Consider the following 21,815-nt stretch of genomic DNA (forward strand, 5'->3'; position numbering starts at 1 on the left):
TATTTTTCCTTTTATTAAAATTAGATTTGTTTCATACAATGTACTTTGATTATGACCTCTCCTCTCCCAACTCCTCCCATTTCCTCCCCGCCTCCCCCTCAACTAGATCCACACTCTTTCTGTCTCTCATTATAAAACAGACAATGAAAGAATAATAAAATAAGATAAAACAAAAAAGAATGAATTGTAATAGGACAAAAAACAACAGAAGAGAAAGAGCCAAAGAAAAATCACAATAAACATATATTGATGCAGACACACACACATATTTGCACACACAGGAATCTTACAAAAGCATAAAATCTGGAGCCATAATATAAGGTTACAAAAATGTCCTGACTCAAGACCTCCAAAGATACTGTTGAGTTCATTTTGTGTTGTGTTACAGCTGGGCATGCAGCTTCCCCTTATGAGTGGTTCTTTTCCCCAGTGAGACTCCTTTGGAGAAAACTAATTTTCCATTTTCAATTTAATTATCAATTGAAGATAGCCTCTGGGCTAGGGATAGGGTATGTGTCCACTTCTCCTTACAGCTTTAGGACCCCATCAGGTGCACACTCATGCAGGCACTCTGCACATTGTTACAGTCTATGTGAGCTAATAATATGTGTGCCAGTCATTCTGTGCTCAGAAGGCTTTCTTTCCCTGGTGTCCTCCATCTTCTCTGGCTCTTTCACACTTTCTAGCTCCCACAGAGAGCCCTGAGAGAAGGGATTTGATGGAGACGTATCCTTTGGGCTGACTGTTCCAAGATCTTTCAGTCTTTATGTATTGTCTGGCTGTGGGTCTCTGTATTTATTCCCATCTGCTGCAGGAGGAGCTTCTCTGATGATGGCTCATCAAGTTAGTGATCTATTACTATAACAGAATGTCCTCAGGGGTCTTTTTATTGCTATGTTCCTCTAGCAGAACAGTAGTGTTTGTTTTTCCCCTAAGTCCTTAGCCTGTCTAGTCTCATGTTCTTGACCACCCAAACAGTGATGAACATGGGTTCCATCTCATGGAATGAGCCTTAAATCCCACCAGATATTGATTGGTTACACCCACAAGCTTTACACCACTATTGCACTAGTATGTCTTGTAGTCAGGACACCATTGTAGATCAGAAGGTAAAGATGCATTTCAAAGAGAAGAAAGTAAGAAGCTCCTCTGCTGGTTGGCAAATGAAAGTTTGAATGAGTCTAAAATTAGGTGGGAGTGGGACAAAAGACAGAGGAGGAGAAGGAACAAGACTTAGGACTAGATGAAAGGAATGATGTAATTTTCAATCTTTAGACAGGGCAACTGATTGAAAAAGTAGAAAAAGAGTGACAGAGGTTGGAACCAAGCTTAGAGTCCTGTAAGTCACTCACACAATCTAGAGAAAACATGGAGGCTAACAAAGGCTGAGAAATATCTATCCATACATCTCAGAGTCTAAAGTTCCAGCTTCCACACCCAATTTTGCACTTTCTACAATGGCCTTGAACAAACATGACCTCCATTGTGTCCTCAGCTGAGGGTGCAGCAGAGGACCATCTGTATTAGATGTGGATTGCTTAGTTGGGTAGGCAGAGTGTTCACTGTTGTTTTTTTAATATTAATTTTTTAAACATTATTTTTTTTCTTCATGTTACACATCAACCACAGTTTTCACTCCCTCCCCTCCTCCTGCTCACCTCCCACCTTCCCCCCATCCCACCCCCACATCCCCTCCTCAGAGAAGGTAAGGCCTGCTATGGCAAGTCAACAAAATCTGGCATATCAAGCTAAGGCAGGACCAAGCCCCTCTCCCTGTATGAACGCTGAGCACAGTATCCTTCCATATGGAATGGGATCCAAAAAGCCACTTTATGCACTAGAGATAACTCCTGATCCCACTGCCAGTGGCCCCACAAACTGCCCAAGCTACACAACTGTCACCCATATTCAGATGGTCTAGTTCGGTCCCATGTGGGATCCCCAGCTGTCAGTCAAGAGTCAGTGAGCTCCAACTAGCTCTGGTCAACTGTCTCTGTGGGTTGACCCCTTTGCTCATATTATCCCTCCTCCCTCTCTTCCACTGGACTCTGGAAGCTCCACAAAGTGCTTAGCTGTGGGTCTCTATCTGCTTCCATCAGTTACTGGATGAAGGTTCTATGATGACAATTAGGGTAGTTATCAATTTGATTACAGGGGGAGGCCAATTCAGTCACTCTCTCCACTATTGCCTGGAATCTTAGCTGGGGTCATCCTTGTGGATTCCTGGGAATTTCCCTTGTACCAGATTTCTCCCTAACCCCATAATGCCTCTATCAATCCTCTATCTATATCTCTTTCCTTGCTCTCCTTCTTTGTCCCTCTCCCAACTTGACCATCCTGTTCCCTCATGTTCTCTTGCCACCTCTCTTTACCCCTGACCCCCCTGCACTCCCAAATTTACTCAGGAGATCTTATCTATTTCCCCTTACTAGGAGGACCCATGCATGTCTTTCTTAGGGTCCTCTTTGTTACCTAATTTCTCTGGGGTTGTGGACTGTAGCCTGGTTATGTCTAATGTCCACTTATGAATGAGTACATACCGGCATTCACTGTTCTTATAATAGTAAACTAATGTTGATTCTGTGCCTCAGTTTTTATGAACATACATTGTATGTTGTGTTTGAAGTTTCTTCTCAGGTTAAGGAGAGAGACAGGCAATTGAAAATACACTTTGAGACTTTATGAAGGATCTCAGGAGGATAAAAATTTGGAAATTATTTGACTAAAGGTGATTTTGGAGCTGAGAATGTAAATTAGATTATTTAAAAAAAGGAATAAAAAAATCTCAATGATGTATAATAGAATACTCAAATAAAAATAAGACTATGTGGATTAATGTAGCTGGCATTATCTCTGGGCCGCCATCCAGCTCCCAAATAAAGACACAGATTTATTATTAATTATGAATTCTCAGCCTTCACTTAAATTTGCCCCACTAGCTCTTTTAGTTTAATTTAACCTATTTCCATTCATCTATGTTTTTCCTTGAGGCTTTTAACCTTTCTTTCATTCTGTATGTCCTACTGTCCTGCTCCCTCTATGTCTGGGTGGTTGGCCCCTGGTGTCTCCCTGGCATCTCTTTTCTTCCTTTCATTTTCTCTTAATCCTAAATTCCTCCTTCTCCTTACTCTCTCTGCCAGGAAGTACCACCTATACCTCCTCTTCACTATTGGCTATTCAGCTTTTTATTAGATCAATCAGTTGTCTGAAGCAGGCAAGGTAAAACAGCAACATATCTTTACATAATTAAACAAATGCAACACATCTTTACACAGTTAAGCAATTATTCTGCAACATAAACAAATGCAACACATCTTTGCATAGCTAAACAAATATTCCACAACAGAATAAATTTAAAAAATAGAAAAAAGTGATGGAAGAAACATGGATTGAATTTATTCAGGTGGAAACTAGGTTCCACAGATGTATGGTAGCAAATCATGAATCTGACTCAAAGCGAGTCATGTGAGCTGGGCAAAATTGTTTATCCTTCCTGAACTGATTTTATCTTATCCAGGAAGGTCATAAAGGCTTTATACAATTTATTACTAAAATTTATTCTCTGAGGGAGGTATGAATGATGTCTACTCCCTTCCTTCTTCTAAGGTCCTAACCAAAGCTGGAGTCCACGAGAGTTCTCCTCCAAGGAACCTAAGAGCTTATTGGTCTTACTTATAGAGTATTAGTGAAAGATTCTTGACAGGAGGTTGGATGACCCCAAAGTGTTCCCAGTGTGATTGATGAATTGTCCATTGCCACATAAAAGGAGTGAATCTGTGTTAGCTAACCTCTCTGGACCTATATACTCTAGCCTTCTCAAGGCTTTGAGGCCACATACAATTAGGATAGAATTGCACAAAAATGGCTCTGAGGAATTGCTGGAAACTCTGGTGAAGATCCAAGGGCCCCCTCCATCTTCTTCTTCTAGAAAAGAATGCCAGTAGTCTACAGGTTTGGATCAAGATGGAGTCTCTTGAAAGCAGGCACAGAAAATCTCATGAATATGGTGACAGCTTGGCTCAGAGGACAATATTCCGCTCCTTCTTCTGATCTTACATCATATTCATCTTCTTCTGAAAGGTCCCTGAGCCTTGAGGGGGGCTGATAAGGGTGTCTAAATGTTGTTCTCTGCTCCAGCAAGGTGCCAAACCATTCTGAGTCCTCTTATTCTTCCCTCCAGCATGGGGCTGTTGATTTGCCGTGGTGGTATTCCTTCTGCTACAAATCACAAATGGGGAAAGGGGAAAGAACAGGAAATGGAAAAATATCCAAAGCAGTAGTGACTGTAGTGCTAATCTATGGTCATAAACACAACAACACCATAGCTGGCACATCTTGTCAGCCACTTCTATTGTGAAGCATGCAGGGTACACATCTGAGTAGGAATTTTGTCCATAATTGTTCCTGGAAATCTTAGTAGCACCTTTTGTAATCAGAGAGCTAGGATTCAGGGAAAGACATCTCTGGCTCTGTTTTAGACTTATCTTTCCAGTGTGCTTTCCAGAGCACACAATGTCTTCAGCAATAGGGTCTTACCATTGAGTTCTAGAATAGAATTAATAGTGGTAGCAAAAGCCATCATAATTTTAGGGCCAACAACTCCTTGGGAGGTAACCCATCCTAAGCACTGGGATTCTCAATCAACAACCTGTGGTTTCTGGGAGCATCTGTTCCTACCAGCACAAGACATCTTTGATCATTTTTTAATTTATAGGCACATACTGTTGCAGAATTTTCTTAGTCACTTTGGTGGCCATAATCTATACCTTTCCCAATTATCTAGCTCCTGAGAATTCACAACTGCACCTGGCCCTTGCATCCTGTGTGAACTAATTCCCCATCTTGCTCCTTCAGGTGCATTTGCATGTCTTGCAAATGGGTTTCCAGATCTGCAAACTCATTCTAACTTTATCATTAAGTCATCCATGTAATAATACCTTTTAATAGAGGAAGGACAGGATGGCAATCCCAAGTTCTGAACCACTGTCCTGAAACAAATAGGATTGTGAAGATAACTTTGATGAAGCATGCTGAAAGTCCATTGTTATTCTGAGCAAGTGTTACATGGCCTGATCGCACATTTTCACAGCTAATAAGACAATAACTAAAGTAAACTGTTAACAGGTTGTTTGACTGCCTCATCCTGGAGCTCTTTTGCTTTTTAAAAAAATCTTGATGAACTTAGTGGGCCTTGTTTAAGTCATTTAGTTTGGCTCAGGAGCACTGGAGGAAGAGTCACTCATTTCTTTAGTTATGTTTGTGCCTGCTTCTTGGCTCCCTTATCTGGCAAACTAGGCTGTTGCCTGACAATATGGTCTTCTACATATATGGCAACCTGCTGCCTGTCTGACAATCCAGCCTGGCAATCATCAGGCCTGGCATTCTGGGCTGATGGTAGAATGTCATGAAATCAACATGAGACTTTGGGGCTTATGGGTAAAATGCTATGGTTTAAGTAATAGACTTGCAGGCTTATAGAGCATTTCAATGGTACAGCACTTACCCCACATGCATGAAGCCCTAAGTTCAATTCTATGAACAAATAAATAAGTAAATGAAGCTTAGGAGTCAAGTTGACAAAGTATAGACTTAGGATGGTTCACTTTGGTTATCAACTTGGTGTGATTACAAAATACTTAAGCATATTTTTGGGGTGTCTTTGAGAACATTTCCAGAGATGATTAGGTGAATGGGGGAGTCACCCTAAATATGAGTAGCACTATCACATAGCTCACGTCAGGATGAAAAAAAAGGGAACGAGGAGAAAGTTAGCAGAGTACCTTCATTCCCCTTTCCATGTTTCCTGATTTGCTGAGATATAAGCAGATAGCTTCCTGTTGCCATGTGCATGAGCTGGTCCTAAAGCCATGCCATCATTATCCCATAAACTATGAGTGAAACCAAGCTTCTGCTCACGTATTCGATTATAGTGAAAAGAATAGCAATGCACTTCCTATTTGAGCTTTTCATGTTTCTTTCAATGGGATACTAATAGTCTTTATCTTAAATAACCTACATGCAAGAAATCTAATGCAACTCAGAATATCTATTAAATGTTCAAAGTGTACGTCTGATCAGCCCTAGGCTTTGCGATTATGTCTGATTAAAAGGAAAAGCCTTCATATCCTAACGTATGCGTTTCACAAAACAGACCGATGGTGGGTAAGAAGTAAAAGAGGGTGTTCAACTCTGCTTCTAGAAAAGCACAGCATAATACAAAGCTGTGAGATTTATTCTCCATTTTGTTTTTGAAGTTTAACTCTACAGCTGTGAATTCAGCGGAGTCTAGCACCTTGATCAAGATCAATCCAACACTCAGAAGTAAGGAGTTATTCTCAGCATTTTATATGGGAAGAAACATAGACATTTTGTGTGTTAACAGATTTATAGGCATCCCCAGTACCAGACAACATTGCATCTACTAAGAACATTGGGAAGCCATGCTGGCATTGGAGGCAGAGAATCTGAGCATTACATGACTTTTGCAGCTGCTTAAAGCATCACTTTGCTGTTAAATGAGGTGATAATGACTTGCAGGGCTGCTGCAAGCTGACTGGTTAAAAACACAGAAGGTGCCCAACCAAAGATCTAGCATAGAGTTGGACACTAGTAAACTTTTAGCTATTTTATGTTTCTTTGAATAGAAAAGAAAAACCGTTCTTATACAGGTGACTACAAAAGTGTTTAATCTGGGAGGAAAGAAGGGCTCTAACCTGTCCACATCACTCTTTGTCATCTGTTGTAGCTAGAATGGTGTGCATTTGTTAGTGCTGCTAGCTGTGATCTTCCTAACCATTTTCAGTGAGAGAAGACTGAGAAAGGGTCTTGGTCAAGTGCCAGATGTGCTTGGATGCTCAAGCGGTATTAATTAATCCCCAGTAGCAGCAATTTGGCCATGGATTTAGGCTTTTGTGACCTTTAATATTGAATGGAATTACATTCAGATAATTCTTTTTCTAGTCAAGCTCTTTAGAATCTTGTTCAGCTCTTGGCAGAATTCACACTGTGGTTTTCCCATAGGTCTGCAGTTGGCAACTCCATTGGACTGGTGTTAGATAACCAGAATGTGAGATGTTATCTATTTAATTTTGATAATGAGAGCTATCCAAAATGTGCAGCAAAAATTCACAAGTTCTCTCCTGAACTCTGAGGATGCTGATGAGGAGAATTTTATAAAACAATCTCTTGCCTCCTGTCTCTACTCATACAACATGCTTACTCATGAAGTCAGGGTCACTGCCAAAAAACCTCTGCTGCTTGCAGATGGTAAGAAGCAACTTTAGTGCCTGGGATAGCATCAGATTTGCATTAGTTTCTAGTCTCTTTTTTCTCACTATTTACAGGAGACTCCCATGTGATTCCACCTTGTATTTGAAGTGAAAGCAGTAGGAGTTAGTCACAAACCAGAAACAGGAAGCCAGTGTCCAGTGTTACCCCCTTTTTCTTCCTGGGGTGATCATGCCCATGTCCTGACCATGGTGCAGCATCCTTAAAAAGGAATGAGCATGCAATGTTCTGGTCTTTGGAAACACTTAAACCTGCATTCTCTTGTATCTGGTATTTTGTGTAATTTAAATGCCCAATGGTATTATTATTATTGTTGTTGTTATCATTGTTGTTATTATTATTTTAAAAAGTGTTTCATTGAGCTTACTTACCATTCCAGAGGATAGAGTCCACAGTGACAAGCCACAAAACAAAACAAGAGCAAAACCAGGTTAATTATGAAGATGAATCTCAAGAATTTGATAATAACAGGGGTTGGGAAGATGGCTCAGTTTGTAAGTGTGCTTTCTCTTCAAGCCTGAGAACTAGAGTCTAGACCACATAAGAATACTGAGCAGGGCTGCACATGCCTATAACCCCAGCACTGACGTTAGAGACAGGTAGAACCTGCAAACTCATGGGCCAGTTTGTTTAGGCAAGATGTTAGACTTCTTGTTTAATGAGAAACCCTGTGTCAAGGCACTGAGGAGGAAACTGATAGAGGAAGACACCAGATGTGTTTCTCTGGCTTCCACATACATGCACATGAATGCATACACTCACACAGAGGATGCAATGCACACACACACACACACACACACACACACACACACACAAACACACACACATATACATGAGAGGGGGGAGAAAGAGAGAGAATTTGCTAATAATGATTATTTTATAATTAAAGATTCTGCTAAAATAGTAATATTGTTATAGTTCCCTATGCAGCACTTACCACAGTGTGTTAAAATGGTAGGTTTGTTGCTGTGGGATGTTTTGTATATCAAATGTGTTGCTCTGATTGGTTAATAAATAAAACACTGATTGGCCAGTAGCCAGGCAGGAAGTATAGGCGGGACAAGCAGAGAAGAGAATTTTGGGAAGTGGAAGGCTGAGGCATAGAGACACTGCCAGTCGTCGCCATGACAAGGAAGATGTAAGGTACAGGTAAAGCCACGAGCCATGTGGCAAAGTATAGATTAATAGAATTAGGTTAATTTAAGATGTAAGAACTAGATAGCTAGAAGCCTGAGCCATTAGGCCAAACAGTTTAAATAATATAAGAGTCTGTGTGTTTATTTTATAGGTGGGTTGTTGGACTGCTAGGGCTTGACGGGACCTGGAGAGAAAACTCTAGCTACAGTTTGCTTTTCTTTACCATCCACTGTGTTTTAAAACGCTTTTTTTGGTAATGTTTCTGCCAACTAGAATTATGACTGATACACAGCAAACTGTTTAGTAAATATTTGGTGAATAAGTAAAAGATGAAAAATTGGGACATACTCTCATATATTCATTCCCTTCAGATAATCTAGGGTTCCAGGGAAGCATACTTTCAGGCTGCTCCTTCCAGTAAAGGACTGCATCCCTCTAAACTGTTACACAAAATGAACTCTCTCTCTCTCTCTCTCTCTCTCTCTCTCTCTCTCTCTCTCTCTCTCTCTCAGATTTTTTTTGTCAGATACTTGGTCATAATAGTGAGAAAAGTTACTAATACAATATCCTGTATCCTTCTTCTCCTATTTATATTGAATATATCTTCCAAAATAATAATTATCAAGCTATCCTCAGGCCATGAACTCCCTTCCCTTGAATTACTCTTAACATACAACAGTTTTTATGAAGTGTTTAAATGACCTTTTTTAATAACAGTCCTGTTTTTTTTTTCTGAGCTGAGGACCAAGCCCAGGGCCTTGTGCTTGCTAGGCAAACGCTCTACCGCTGAGCTACATCCTCAACCCCTATAACAGTTCTTTACACTGTTTATGGTCAGAACATATGTGGCCTTCCAAGAGCATATGTGTTGGAATTTAATCGCCCACATGGTGGCAAAAGATGTGACTGTTAGGTTGGGCTGTAGGAAAGGCCACAGGAGACTCTTCACCTTTAAGTGACACATAGAATACAACATCGGCAAGGCATGGGCCTCAATCTCCTGGCATTCCTCAGCTCTGAGAACTGTGAGCAGTAAATTCAAGTATCTATGAATGACCCAGTCTAAGATATTTTATTACTGGAATCCAAACAAGATACCAACCAGTATTTCTGTTGTCTTCCAATGTATTCATATTTATCTTTAGCCCCAGGGATCCACTCGTCTTCATTTCTCCATCAATGAAATTGCAGAAACACATGCCACCATGCCTGCCATTTTAATGTCAGTTCTAGGGGTCAAACTAAAGACTCCCTGTTTTCAAAGCAAGAAAATTTCCAACTGAGCCATCCCACTAGCTCCTGCCATGAGGTTTTAAATCACCATGTTATGAAAAAATATACGCAGCAGATTTAGCATGCTAAAAGCCAACTAATATACCAGATCATCTTCTTTTGTGATAGTTTATAAATCTGGAAAAGTGTCTGGTTGAGGATAGGAATGATGAAGAACATCTTTCATGTTCAGGCCCGAAGTAGTTATAAAATATCTCTGTAAGTAATATGGGATATCATGTAGACAGCCACTTGATTACTTAAAGATGAATATAAATTTCATAAAGTCATTGAGAATTTCATGATTCAGTTACCATGATGAATGTGGAGGAAATCCTCACTTGTATTCTTTCTGTATTTTTAAAAGATTATCTATTATTTATTGGTTGACAAGTTCATATATGGATAAAATATATCTTGATTATACCTACCCGTTCACTTCCAAGTCCTCCTCCTCCAACTTCCTCTGACACTCCCCAACTACTTGTCTACTCTTTACTGTGGGAGTGGGTAATTTACTGAGTCTAGTTAATTTTGCCTCTATAGGATGGGAATGAGACCATCCATTGGTGCATGCTTAACCTTCCAGGAACCACACCCCTAAAAACAAACAAACAAACAAACAACCAGACTCTCCCTTCTCTAGCACTTATCTACTATCAGGACTCCCCAGCTAGGAGTCTGAGCTTAAGAGCCTTTCCCTACTCCATGCTGGCTTGCTCGTGTTTAGGTCTCAGCAATACTGTCTGGAACTAAACTTTGAATACATGACCTATAGTCCTTTGGGGGGCGCACTTCATATCCAAACTACAATATGTTCCCTTTCCTCCCCTTCCTGGTGTTCATTTAATTAATATTTCTTACTGGCATAAAGTAAAATAAGCTACTTTATCCTCAAGTACAGAGATTCTTATCATATTAGATTCTTTAGGTTAAATACACCACATATTTCCCTTTAGTTTGTGGATGTTTGAAGTTAGAAATGTAGGGTCATAACATGCAAACTTCCTGTGGAAACCATATGCATTTACTTTTATTACTGGGCTGTTGCTCATTGAGGTTCTTGGCCCACTCAGGAAAGAATTTAGCAGCAAATGTAGAAGAGACCACAATAATTCATACATATTCTGAAAATACATTGAAAATACACTGGAGCATAGTTCTTAGATTTTCCGTTTGTATAAGAGGCTTACATGTATTTTTAAGGTCAGTGGTATATTCATAAAGCAAGTAATCATTTTTCCTCTTCAAATCATGGCAAATCATATTTTGGTGTTAAGGTATTTTTTTCTATGACTCTGAAAAGCCCACAAAAGGTAGGATGGGTCAAGATTATGATGCTAATGATATAATTAAGCTATAGTATTTTGCAGATGTAGACCTTTCATAGTGTAAATGTATCATGGTTGTGAATACTCTCCTGGCAGCTAAGCCACTGATATAACAGGGAAAACTAAACAGCAACTTCAAGATTCTTAGCCATGAAGGGGTATTTTAACCACCAGGAGATGTTACTACCACACCACACTTTTCTTTGTTATCCCGTGTTTAACGCTATGCCTTACCGAGTTCCCACTTACTATTTTAATTCTTTTACAGCATGTTTTATGGTCCGTAATTGTGGTCTGTATTGGTGAATGTTCCATATGAACCAAACAGAATGTATATTTGGCTTTTGTTGGGCGAACTAGTCTATAAATGTCAATTGGTTGCAGAGGTGGATTATATATTTCTAGTACATTCTCATGAATTTTCTGCTTGTTTTATTTGTCAGTTACTGATGGATGAACTTGGACATCCAAATAAAATAGTAGATTTACATGTTTCTTCTTGTAGTTCTCATTCTTAGCTCTATTTATTCTGATGCTACCTCAATACTTGCTGCACAGTATTTTATGTGTTCCTGGAAGATTGACCTTTCATCATTCTGTGTTGTTCCTCTTTATCCTTTATAATTTTCCTCACTCTGAACTTTGAATTTTTCTGGGATTCATAGAACTATTCTAGCTTTCTTTTTATTGGTGTTCAGAATGTTATATCTCTTTCTGACTTTGCAAGAATTTTGTTTACAAATGCAGTGGACCACACATCTTGAAGAATCTCCTTCACTAGAAGACAAAAAATTGATAAAAAAAAATGCATCATAAAAATTGAAGGGTATTGTTTAAGGTATCAAAGAGATAATGGTGGTAAGTGAAAAGAGATGTATTAACTATCCCATGAGTGTTTAGTAATATGCTTAGGTATTATTTGCTAAACTAATATAAAAGACACAACAGTGAATTAGACACAAAGCTTACAGTCTTCTGGTTCATGGCATTATTGTAGATGAATTTCTACACAGTCTTATTAACTAAAACACAAAGCCAAATACAGGGGTGCTGTGGATATCGCTCTGTGTAAATAAAGTTCTGATTGGCCAGTGGCCAGGCAGGAAGTATAGGCGGGACAAGAGAGAAGAGAATTCTGGGAAGTAGAAGGCTGGGGGGAGACACCGCCAGCCGCCACCATGAGAAGCAACGTGTAAAGACACTGGTAAGCCACAAGCCACGTGGCAAAGAATAGATTAACAGAAATGGGTTAATTTAAGATAGAAGAAGCAGATAACAAGAAGCCTGCCATGGCCATACAGTTTCTAAACAATGTAAGTTTCTGCATGCTTTCTTGGTTGGGTCTGAGCAACTGTGGGACTGGCAGGTAAGAGAGATTTGTCCTGACTGGGCCAGGCAGGAAAACTCTAACTACAAATGGCGCCCAACGTGTTGGCAAGAGTTTCCACCTAAAACCTGAGAAAAAAAGATTCTAAAACAGAGCTAAAAACAGCTTCCTAATTGTTTCTCTCAAGTTAGCGGCAGCCTGCCGGTTTGAGCTACTATGGCGGGTGCGTCTGACCTGCAGTGTGGTGGGAATGAGGAGTCTACAAGCAGCACTTTACTCTGCTGTGTGGTGGATTTAACCTTTGCTAGTTAAAAAGAAAAGTTTCCGGGCTATGTGCTGCTTTGATAGAACTGCTTCTGATAGTTGATGGTACACATGGCTCCAGACCCAGAGCTGGTGGTAAACTGTACCACAGCCATGTAGGGAAGCTGAGGTGGGCGGAGCCAGCAGACACAGCAGTGTTTCAGTCTTACAAAGATGGATATTACACAGAGAATCTGGTTTGTCTTGTCTTTGGGATTTTTAACTGCACAAAAAGATTTGATCATAAAAGCTGTTGAGTTAAACAAATATGTAAATTTTAAAGGTACCTTGACTTCAAAATTTGGATATAAGGATATGTTGCTTTGGAAAGGAGTCTCTGCTTTTGTTTCCACAGAAAGCCAGAGGCTGTGGATTTGTTCCAGATTAAGATATATCAGGTTTGATCAGCCAAGACCACCTGAAAGGTCTCTGATGACACCATGGCCCAGATGATCCAACATCCAGAATGGTTTCAAGGCAACTGGCTCAGAGGTTCACCCTAATGGACTACTCTATAATCCTAAAATTTTCTTTGTGTCCCCATAAGATACAGCGCCCCCCTCCAGCAGGAAGTAGTAAGAAAAACTACGCCCACATTCCCAATATTATCATGCTGGCTTTGGAGATGGAATTGGCTCACTCCTTCTCTAAACCCAGACGTATTGTTAAAAGTAAAGGTTAAGAGATTCTTGTGTCCCAAATCAGAAGAGCCTTCTGGTGTGGGGCAGAGAAAAACCAATATTTTTATTTAAATCAGGTTGATTATAAATGCGATCTCTTTCTAAAGAAGAAAAGGGGATAGGATATAGATATAATAGGACAAAAGGGTAGATTAAGGAACTTACTTCTAAAGAGCAACAACTTGTTTAAAATGTTTTACATTGGTATAGACTTTAGTCTATTGATACAAACTTAAAGTTAATTTTGTTACACTGTGTGCATATTTCTACTCATGTTTAAGGTATTATGTTTGTATAGCTCATTTTAAATTGTAATGGATAATTAAAAATAGATTAATAATTGGTCATCTAGGATAATCATACTTGTAGCCATGTTAGTTAAGTCTTCTAGGTATACAAGAGATATTTCAGATAGATAGGTAATCTTCAAACACTTCATGGACCTAGAGAACATGGCATTTAAATAACTTAGAATTCTGATGACGTGAGACATAATTGCTCCTGGCAGCACCAATTTGATCCCGAGAGAATGTTGGGCTTTTAAGACATTTCCATTTGGAAGTTTGTCTTCTTGGCACAAAATGGCCTATTGGGCAAAGAACTGCCCTTGCCTCAACTGCTGACAGTACAAATGCTGTCCTTTCTGGACAAGCGGGACACAAGGAAAGCGACCACTATATTTTGCCAAGACAGGGTAAGATGGTCTTTCAGAATTCCTGCTTCTGAAAATGGTCTGTCAGATACTCTAGGCCTGTAGCCAATTTGAATGCACCAATGATGCTGAGAAACATTAGGTGACTGTCCAGGCTGCCAGCTGTCTCTGTCTACTCTTATAAGGCTCCTGAAAAATGCTTACATCCTTCTCCTGGTTCTCAGGTAATATTATATCCTTCTGAGGTCTTTGATGTGGTTGAAGACTAGATAGTTATAATTTCCTCAGTTATGATACAAGATAAGTTAGATATAAAACCTTAGACTCACAAATATAAGATAGATAAGATATCTTCTTTAATATTGTAACTGTAATTCTTGCTAGATAATTGTTTTGTTATATGTAATTGTACTATGTAGAAGTTAAAACCTTCCTTTAAAAAAAAGAAAAGGGGAAGTGCTGTGGATATCGCTCTGTGTAAATAAAGTTCTGATTGGCCAGTGGTCAGGCAGGAAGTATAGGCGGGACAAGAGAGAAGAGAATTCTGGGAAGTAGAAGGCTGGAGAGGGAGATACCGCCAGCCGCCGCCATGAGAAGCAACGTGTAAAGACACTGGTAAGCCACAAGCCACGTGGCAAAGAATAGATTAACAGAAATGGGTTAATTTAAGATAGAAGAAGCAGATAACAAGAAGCCTGCCATGGCCATACAGTTTCTAAACAATGTAAGTTTCTGTGTGCTTTCTTGGTTGGGTCTGAGCGACTGTGGGACTGGCAGGTAAGAGAGATTTGTCCTGACTGGGCCAGGCAGGAAAACTCTACCTACACAGGGGTGCAAGCTGTAGAAGTCAGAGCAATAGCCGTCAACTAACCTGAGCTCACCATGTTGCCATAGCTTCCCAAGAGAACCTCTTCCTGTCTAACCTGTGCCTTTTTTGCCTTCCTGTTCTTCCTTCTCATTGGTTCTAAGCTCAGCCACCTCACTTCCTCATCACTGGCTGTCTATACAGACCTCCAGGTCTCTATGGTTGGTACTGGGATGAAAGGCATGTACCACCATGCTTGGCTGTGTCCTTGAACACACAGATACTCTGCCTGCTATGTGATCAAATTAAGGGTGTGTGCTACCCCTGCCTGACTTCTTTTTATGGCTGACTATGACCCCTGATCTCCAGGCAAACTTTATTTATTAACACACAAATAAAATATCACATTTCAGAACAAATAAAATATCACCTCACATTATTGTTCCTAATTTGTCACCTTTCTTTACAGTCACATATTTTGACATGGGGTTTGTAGAGGTGGAACATACTTTCATGTTCTCCTGAGTATATGACTTCTGTCAATAGAATCTGAACCAGAATGAAGGCATGCCTTTTTCCTGTCAAATGCTTTATGCATTTCTTTTTACCCTTTTGTATTTATGGACTGAGAAGAGAGTATGTTACCAAGAAATCTGATGTTCTGAGCAAAACATGACATATGGGTTTGCCATACACCAACCACACATTTATGAGTGAAGACTAGTTGAGTTTGGAAGAATCATTCAAGCATTCCTACAAACATGTAAATTTAACAAGAAGACAGCCAAATATTTAGCTCATGAAACCCCATCCCTGCTGAGTATTGGCAATTAATAGTTGCTAGGGGAGGGAGAATCAGTTTCCTTCAGTGATATATGTGGTGATATTTGGTTTGTGATCTAACAAATAAAGCCTGCCTAAAGATCAGAGTGCAGAGCTCAGCCATTAGTTAGTCATAGAGGCCAGGCAGTGGTGGCACACACTTTTAATCCCAGCCCTGGGGAAGCAGAAGCAGACAGATATCTGTGAGTTCAAGGCTACCCTGGGCTACACAATATTAAAGCAGTCTAAAAGAGAAACAGAGCCAGGTGGCAATGGCTCACACCTTTAATTCCAGTACTTGGGATCTCATGCCTTTAATCCCTGCACTAGGAAGGTGGAGACAGGAAGTGATATGGCTGGGTGGAGAGAGGAATAAAAGTTGGGAGAAAACAGGAGCTCATTGCATTAATTCTGAGGATTTTTAGAGCTAAGAAATCTTTCTAGTGGCTGGCTTCTCTGCTTCCCTGATCTTTCAGCTTCCACTCTGATATCTAACTCTGGATTTTTATTATTAAGGCCAATTAGAATTCATACTACAAGTAAAAATCAATGATATCATGAAATTTGTAGGCAAGTGGATGGAACTAGAAAATATCATCTTGAGTGAGGTAACCCAGACTCAAGGACAAACAAAGTATGTACTCACTCATAAGTGGATACTAAATTTGAGGGAAGGGATGGCCAGACTACAATCCACAACTCCAGAGAGTGGAAAGACCCTAGGAGGGACACATGGATGACCTTGTAAAGGAGAAGTGGATGAGATCTACATGAGTGGGCTGAGTGTGAGGGGTGGCAGAGGGTAAGGAGTGGGGAATGAGAACATAGGGAAATAGGAGGGTCAACCTGGAACAGGGACAGAGTGGGAGGGCAGGGAGAAAGATACCATGATAGATGAGGACATCATGGGAATAGGAAGAGGCAGGGTGCTGGGGAGGCTCTCAGGAATCCACAAGGTTGATCCCACCTTGGTCTGCTGGCAGTGGTCCAGAGGGTGCCTGGACTGGTCTACTCTGGTGACCAGTCTAGCAAATAACCTAGCTGTCATCATAGAGTCTTTGTCCAGTGATTGATGGAGGCAGATGCAGAGATCCATGGCCAGGCACCAGGCTGAGCTCCGGGAATCCAACTGATGAGAGAGAGGAGAGATACTGCAGGTGAGGGACATTGAGATCATGATGGGAGGACGTCCAGAGATGACCAGCCACACTAGTGGAAGCCCATGAACTGTGGACTGGTGGCTGTGGAGCCCCCATGGGACTGGACTAAGCCCTCTGGATATGGAAGATGGTTGCTTGGCTCAAACTGTTTGGGGGTCACCCAGGCAGGGGTATCGGGATCTGTCCCTGGTCTATGGGCAAGCTTCTAGAATCTGGTGCCTGTGGTGTGACACCTTGCACAGCCTTGGTGCAGTGGGAAGGGGCTTGGACCTGCCTAGGCTCAGTGTGCTGGGCTCTGCTGACTCCTCATGGGAGATCTCAATTTGGGGGATGTGGGGATATGGGGTGGCTTGGGAGAGAGGGCTGGGGGTGGGAAGGAGGAGGAGGAATCTGTGGATAGCATTGTAGTGAGTAGAAAATTTCTTAATAAAGAAAAATGAAAAAAAAAGAGAGAATTCATGCTACAGATGGGGGCTTTGATAGGCTGCCCATGCTCCAGTGAAAGGTGCTATAGCCATGCACATACTAGCAGCACTAAACGGAATTTGTGAAATTATAAAAGTGTAAATGAAATTGTGAGGGGAGAGTGGTGGTGGTAGGGTACTGGAGCAATTGAAGGGAAGAGAATGGGGGTGGATTTGATTAAGACACATTATATACACATACAGAATCCTCAAATGATAAATAAAAAAGGTGTGTTATTTGAATGCACCAAGTTTGGAATACATTTTCTGATCTATTGTCACTGTAATAATTAATTGAAAACACTCTCAGCAGGCTAGACTCTCAGATATTTCCATTAGAGGGAGAAAAAATGATAAAATTCTACATTTAAATAAAATGTAACTCTTATCAGAAATGGAATAGATGGGAACTTTCTATCATGAGGGGTATCAGCAAAATCAATAATCAGAAAAGAAAAAACCCTACATGCTATAAGATACTTAAGGGATAAAATGGGAAAGCATCACTTACAAGGCCAAGATAGCAAAGGGATAGGTACTTACCATACATCCAATCAAGACTGAATTAAAGTGAATGAGCACGGAGGTAAATGTCTCCAAAACAAACTGGATTCACTAGAAGGGCTTAAGAGTAAGAGAAACACAGGGACCATGGTTATAGTTAAGGATTTAAAGTAAAATGACAATGAAGAAAGGTATAAAGCACAGAATCTAGGAGAAAGCTACTTTCCTATTTAGAAGTCTAGTCACTTTAGCCACTGAGTATTTTCCCATTTACTTGTTTCTCCAGTGACATAAAACCTCAGCTATTTTTACATCCCCAGTGGAGCCATTACTCCTGCAAACCTGCAGTCTTTCTACGGTTTATTAGATATAATAATCAGACAAGAGCTGGGTGCACAGCTCAGTGGTAGAGTGATTGTTTAGCATGTATGAGGCTCAGGACTTGATGCCCAACACCTCTAAGAAAATTAATTCTGCTCTGACTATTGGAACCATATATTCTAAATATAGAGTACAAGACAAGAGTAACTTCAATAAACAGCCATTCATTCTCACAGTCTGGAAATATTTGGCTAATAGGATACACTGTATGTTCAGTTAATTTCTTGGGTATGAGCCCATGGTGGTGGTTCTTTGAACCTGAGATAATTTGAAGCAATGCTTTGCAAAACATCATAAAGATTGACAAGGCATTTTGTGAGAAGACAGATGGCTTTGGCAGCGGCATTATGCACAAGGAATGGAAATTCATCCCTAGATTTTTGTCTGCTTCAGTAAGGATGAATTTCCATACCTTCATGATAGAAGGGGCCCAGTGTAATTCACATGCTACCAGATGGCTGCTAGCTCCTTCTAGGGGTGAATGGCATATTGAACACAGTGCTGATCTCTATCACTGTTACATTCCGAACTCAACTATAGTGGGAACTAGGTCACTTTTAGATAGGAGACGTTAGCCTCTGTCCCTTCCAGTGTGATCGTTTTTTCCACAGGTCTGTTTAGTACACTTCCAGTCCAGTGTACATGGAGAAGGATGCTGAGTGGCATTTACTGAATGTAGCATTTTGTTAAAGTAGCTATTGAGTACATTCCTCACAGTGAATGCCCTTTGGTGAACGTTTATTTAATCCACTCATGGGCATCTTCTGCTCCACTCCGAATGTTCTATTCAATGACATTTCTCCAGACTGTTCTGTAACTAATGTTCCAATTCTTTCTTTCCCGAGTTTTTTTTTAACATCTTGATCTATGCACAGAATGAACAATCTCTCTCCTCCAACCCTCCAGTTTTCAAAATCAGAAGCACATGATTTGGAATGCCACAGAAAGAACTATTACTTCTTGTCCCATTTTCTAAACGGAAGACAGCACATTTTGTTTGTGAGAAAGATCATACCTCCCCGAGGAAAGACTCTTTAGTACTGCAACAATATAATGCATATACTCCACCAAATCTCACTGCTTAGGGACATGGTGCCGTTAAATAGGAGGAGTGCAGGGATGGATGTTTTCTAGGCTTGCTAAAGGTCATCTCTGAGGTCCCCAAATGTTATCTCAGGCCATCACTGAGAGGGAAAATCAGTAGTGGTAAAGAAACAAACACAGAGGCATCTGTGGTTTAACTCAGGGTGGTTCCAACTGCTTCCACAGTTCCTTTCTGTATATACTCTCTTGACATCAATTGGAATAGATATTCTTGGCAATTGGCAGGATTCAAACACCAGTTGACTGACTGTTATAACCGAGGCCATCATCATAGGGAAGGCTGAGTTGAAGGTCTCCTACCAGAATAAAACCAAGTATCTGGGTACATTCTCAGAGATGAACAGTTGAAGGTTTATTTCTCTAAAACAGATGCTTTTTAAAAAATGCCACCTATTTCTCAAGGGTTCTGAAAATTACTTGTTTGTATGAAAGAGACAGATGTTCTAGTGTGTGCAGGTGTGGCCTTCATGCCTTTTCCAGGACTTCAGTTTTGTTTTGCTATTTCCCACTATTCTTTTAAGAAACATCTTAATACAAAGATGAAAATATGACAACATGAAAACTAGATTCTGATGACTTCAGGGCATCTTCTGTGATGGCTATAACTCAACTATGAAGCTCATGCTTGTCACTTCTGATGTCCTTTTTCCTCCTCACATGCTAATGTCTGCATAGATCTTGTGTGTGTATGCAAAAAAGAAAGGAAAGAAAAAACCCATTTCTAAATAATGACCACACCTGTGAGAAGTTTTTATTTGTTTGCTTGCACTTGTTTTTGCAATCAACTAATCTTAGTAATATATTTTGTTCAAAACATGATCAATGTGGTATGATTGAGCATTCCTTGGGTAAATGCCCAAGAGTGTTATGGCTGGGTCTTGAGGTAGATCGATTCCCAATTTTCTGAGAAACCACCATAGTGATTTCCACAGTGGTTGTACAAGTTTGCATTCCCACCAGGAGTGAAGGAGTGTCCCCTTTGCTCCACATCCTGTCCAACATAGACTGTCATTAGTGTTTTTGATCATAGCCATTCTGACAAATGTAAGGTGGTATCTCAGAGTCATTTTGATTTGCATTTCTCTGATTATTAAGAATGTTGAGCATTTCTTTAAATGTCTTTCAGCCATTTGCGATTCTTCTTTTGAGAATTCTCTGTTTAGCTCTTCAGCCTATTTTTTAATTGGATTGTTCAGTATTTGATGTCTAGTTTCTGGAGTTCTTTATATACTTTAGAGATCAGTCTTCTGTCAGATGTGGGGTTGGTGAAGGCCTTTTCCCATTCTGTAGGCTGTCTTTTTGTATTATTGACCATGTCTTTTGCCCTATAAAAGCTTCTCAGTTTCAAGAGGTCCCATTTATTAATTGTTGTGCTCAATCATACCACAAAGATACATGCTCAACTATGTTCATAGCAGCACTATTTGTAATAGCCAGAACCTGTAAACAACCCAGATGCCCATCAATTGAAGAATGGATTAAAAAATTGTGGTACATATACACAATGGAGTACTACTCAGCAGAGAAAAACAATGACAGCATGAAATTTACAGGCAAATGGATGGAACTAGAAAAAATCATCCTGAGTGAGGTAACCCAAACCCAGAAGGAAAAATATGGTATGTACTCACTCAAAAGTGGATTCTAGATATAAAGCAAAAAACAATCAGACTGCAACCCACAGAACCGGGGAGGCTATATAGGAGGGGGGACCCTAGGATGACTGTGGCTTAAAGAAAGTTTTGTTTTACTCAATTACTGGGCAATCCTCAATGAAACATTTCACAATTAGGATAAGAATTTATACTATATCAAGCTAATAATAGAAAAATAAATTTTAAAAAAGTGAGAAAAAACAAAATATGATCAAATACGTGTGCTAAGAAATATTTGAACTAGGGATCATGTCACCAGTTTTTTCATTGAGGAAATGAAGCTTGACTCATTTTTCTACTTGATATTATGTTTGACAGAATGTATGGTGTATATACATTGTTTTTCTATGGTTACTGGGAGGTTCAAAATGTCTCACCCCCCACCCCCCTGGAGCTGAGGACCAAACCCAGGGCCTTGTGCTTGCTAGGCAAGTGCTCTACCACTAAGCTAAATCCCCAACTTCTCAAAATGGTTTTTGATGGATGGTCCTTCAAGGCACATTACAGAGCATCTCTACTGCATTGTGTGTGTGTGTGTGTGTGTGTGTGTACACACTCAGGTGTGTGTGTGTGTGTGTGTGTACACACACTCAGTAGCACATTTGGAAATGCATGCACACAGAGACCAGAGGTGTTAATGCATCAGATGTTTTTCATCTAGAACCTTCCATCTTGTTTTATGCAACTGGCCTGGAACTATCTGATAAGGCTAGGCTGTCTGGCTGGTGAGCCTAGGGAATGTGTTTCTCCACTTCATCAGAGCTGGGGTTATAAGTATGCACTATGGCACAAAACTCTGATGTGGGTTTTGGGATCCAACTCAGATCCTCACGTTTGTGCAGCAAGCACTTTACCAGCTTGCGCCTTCTCTCCAGGCCTGTGTCTGTTTATGTTGAAGAAGCCAAGCAACAGTAACAACAGCAGAGCTTAC

This window comes from Onychomys torridus, chromosome 2, assembly GCF_903995425.1.
Source record: "Onychomys torridus chromosome 2, mOncTor1.1, whole genome shotgun sequence".
Classification (NCBI taxonomy): Eukaryota; Metazoa; Chordata; class Mammalia; order Rodentia; family Cricetidae; genus Onychomys; species Onychomys torridus.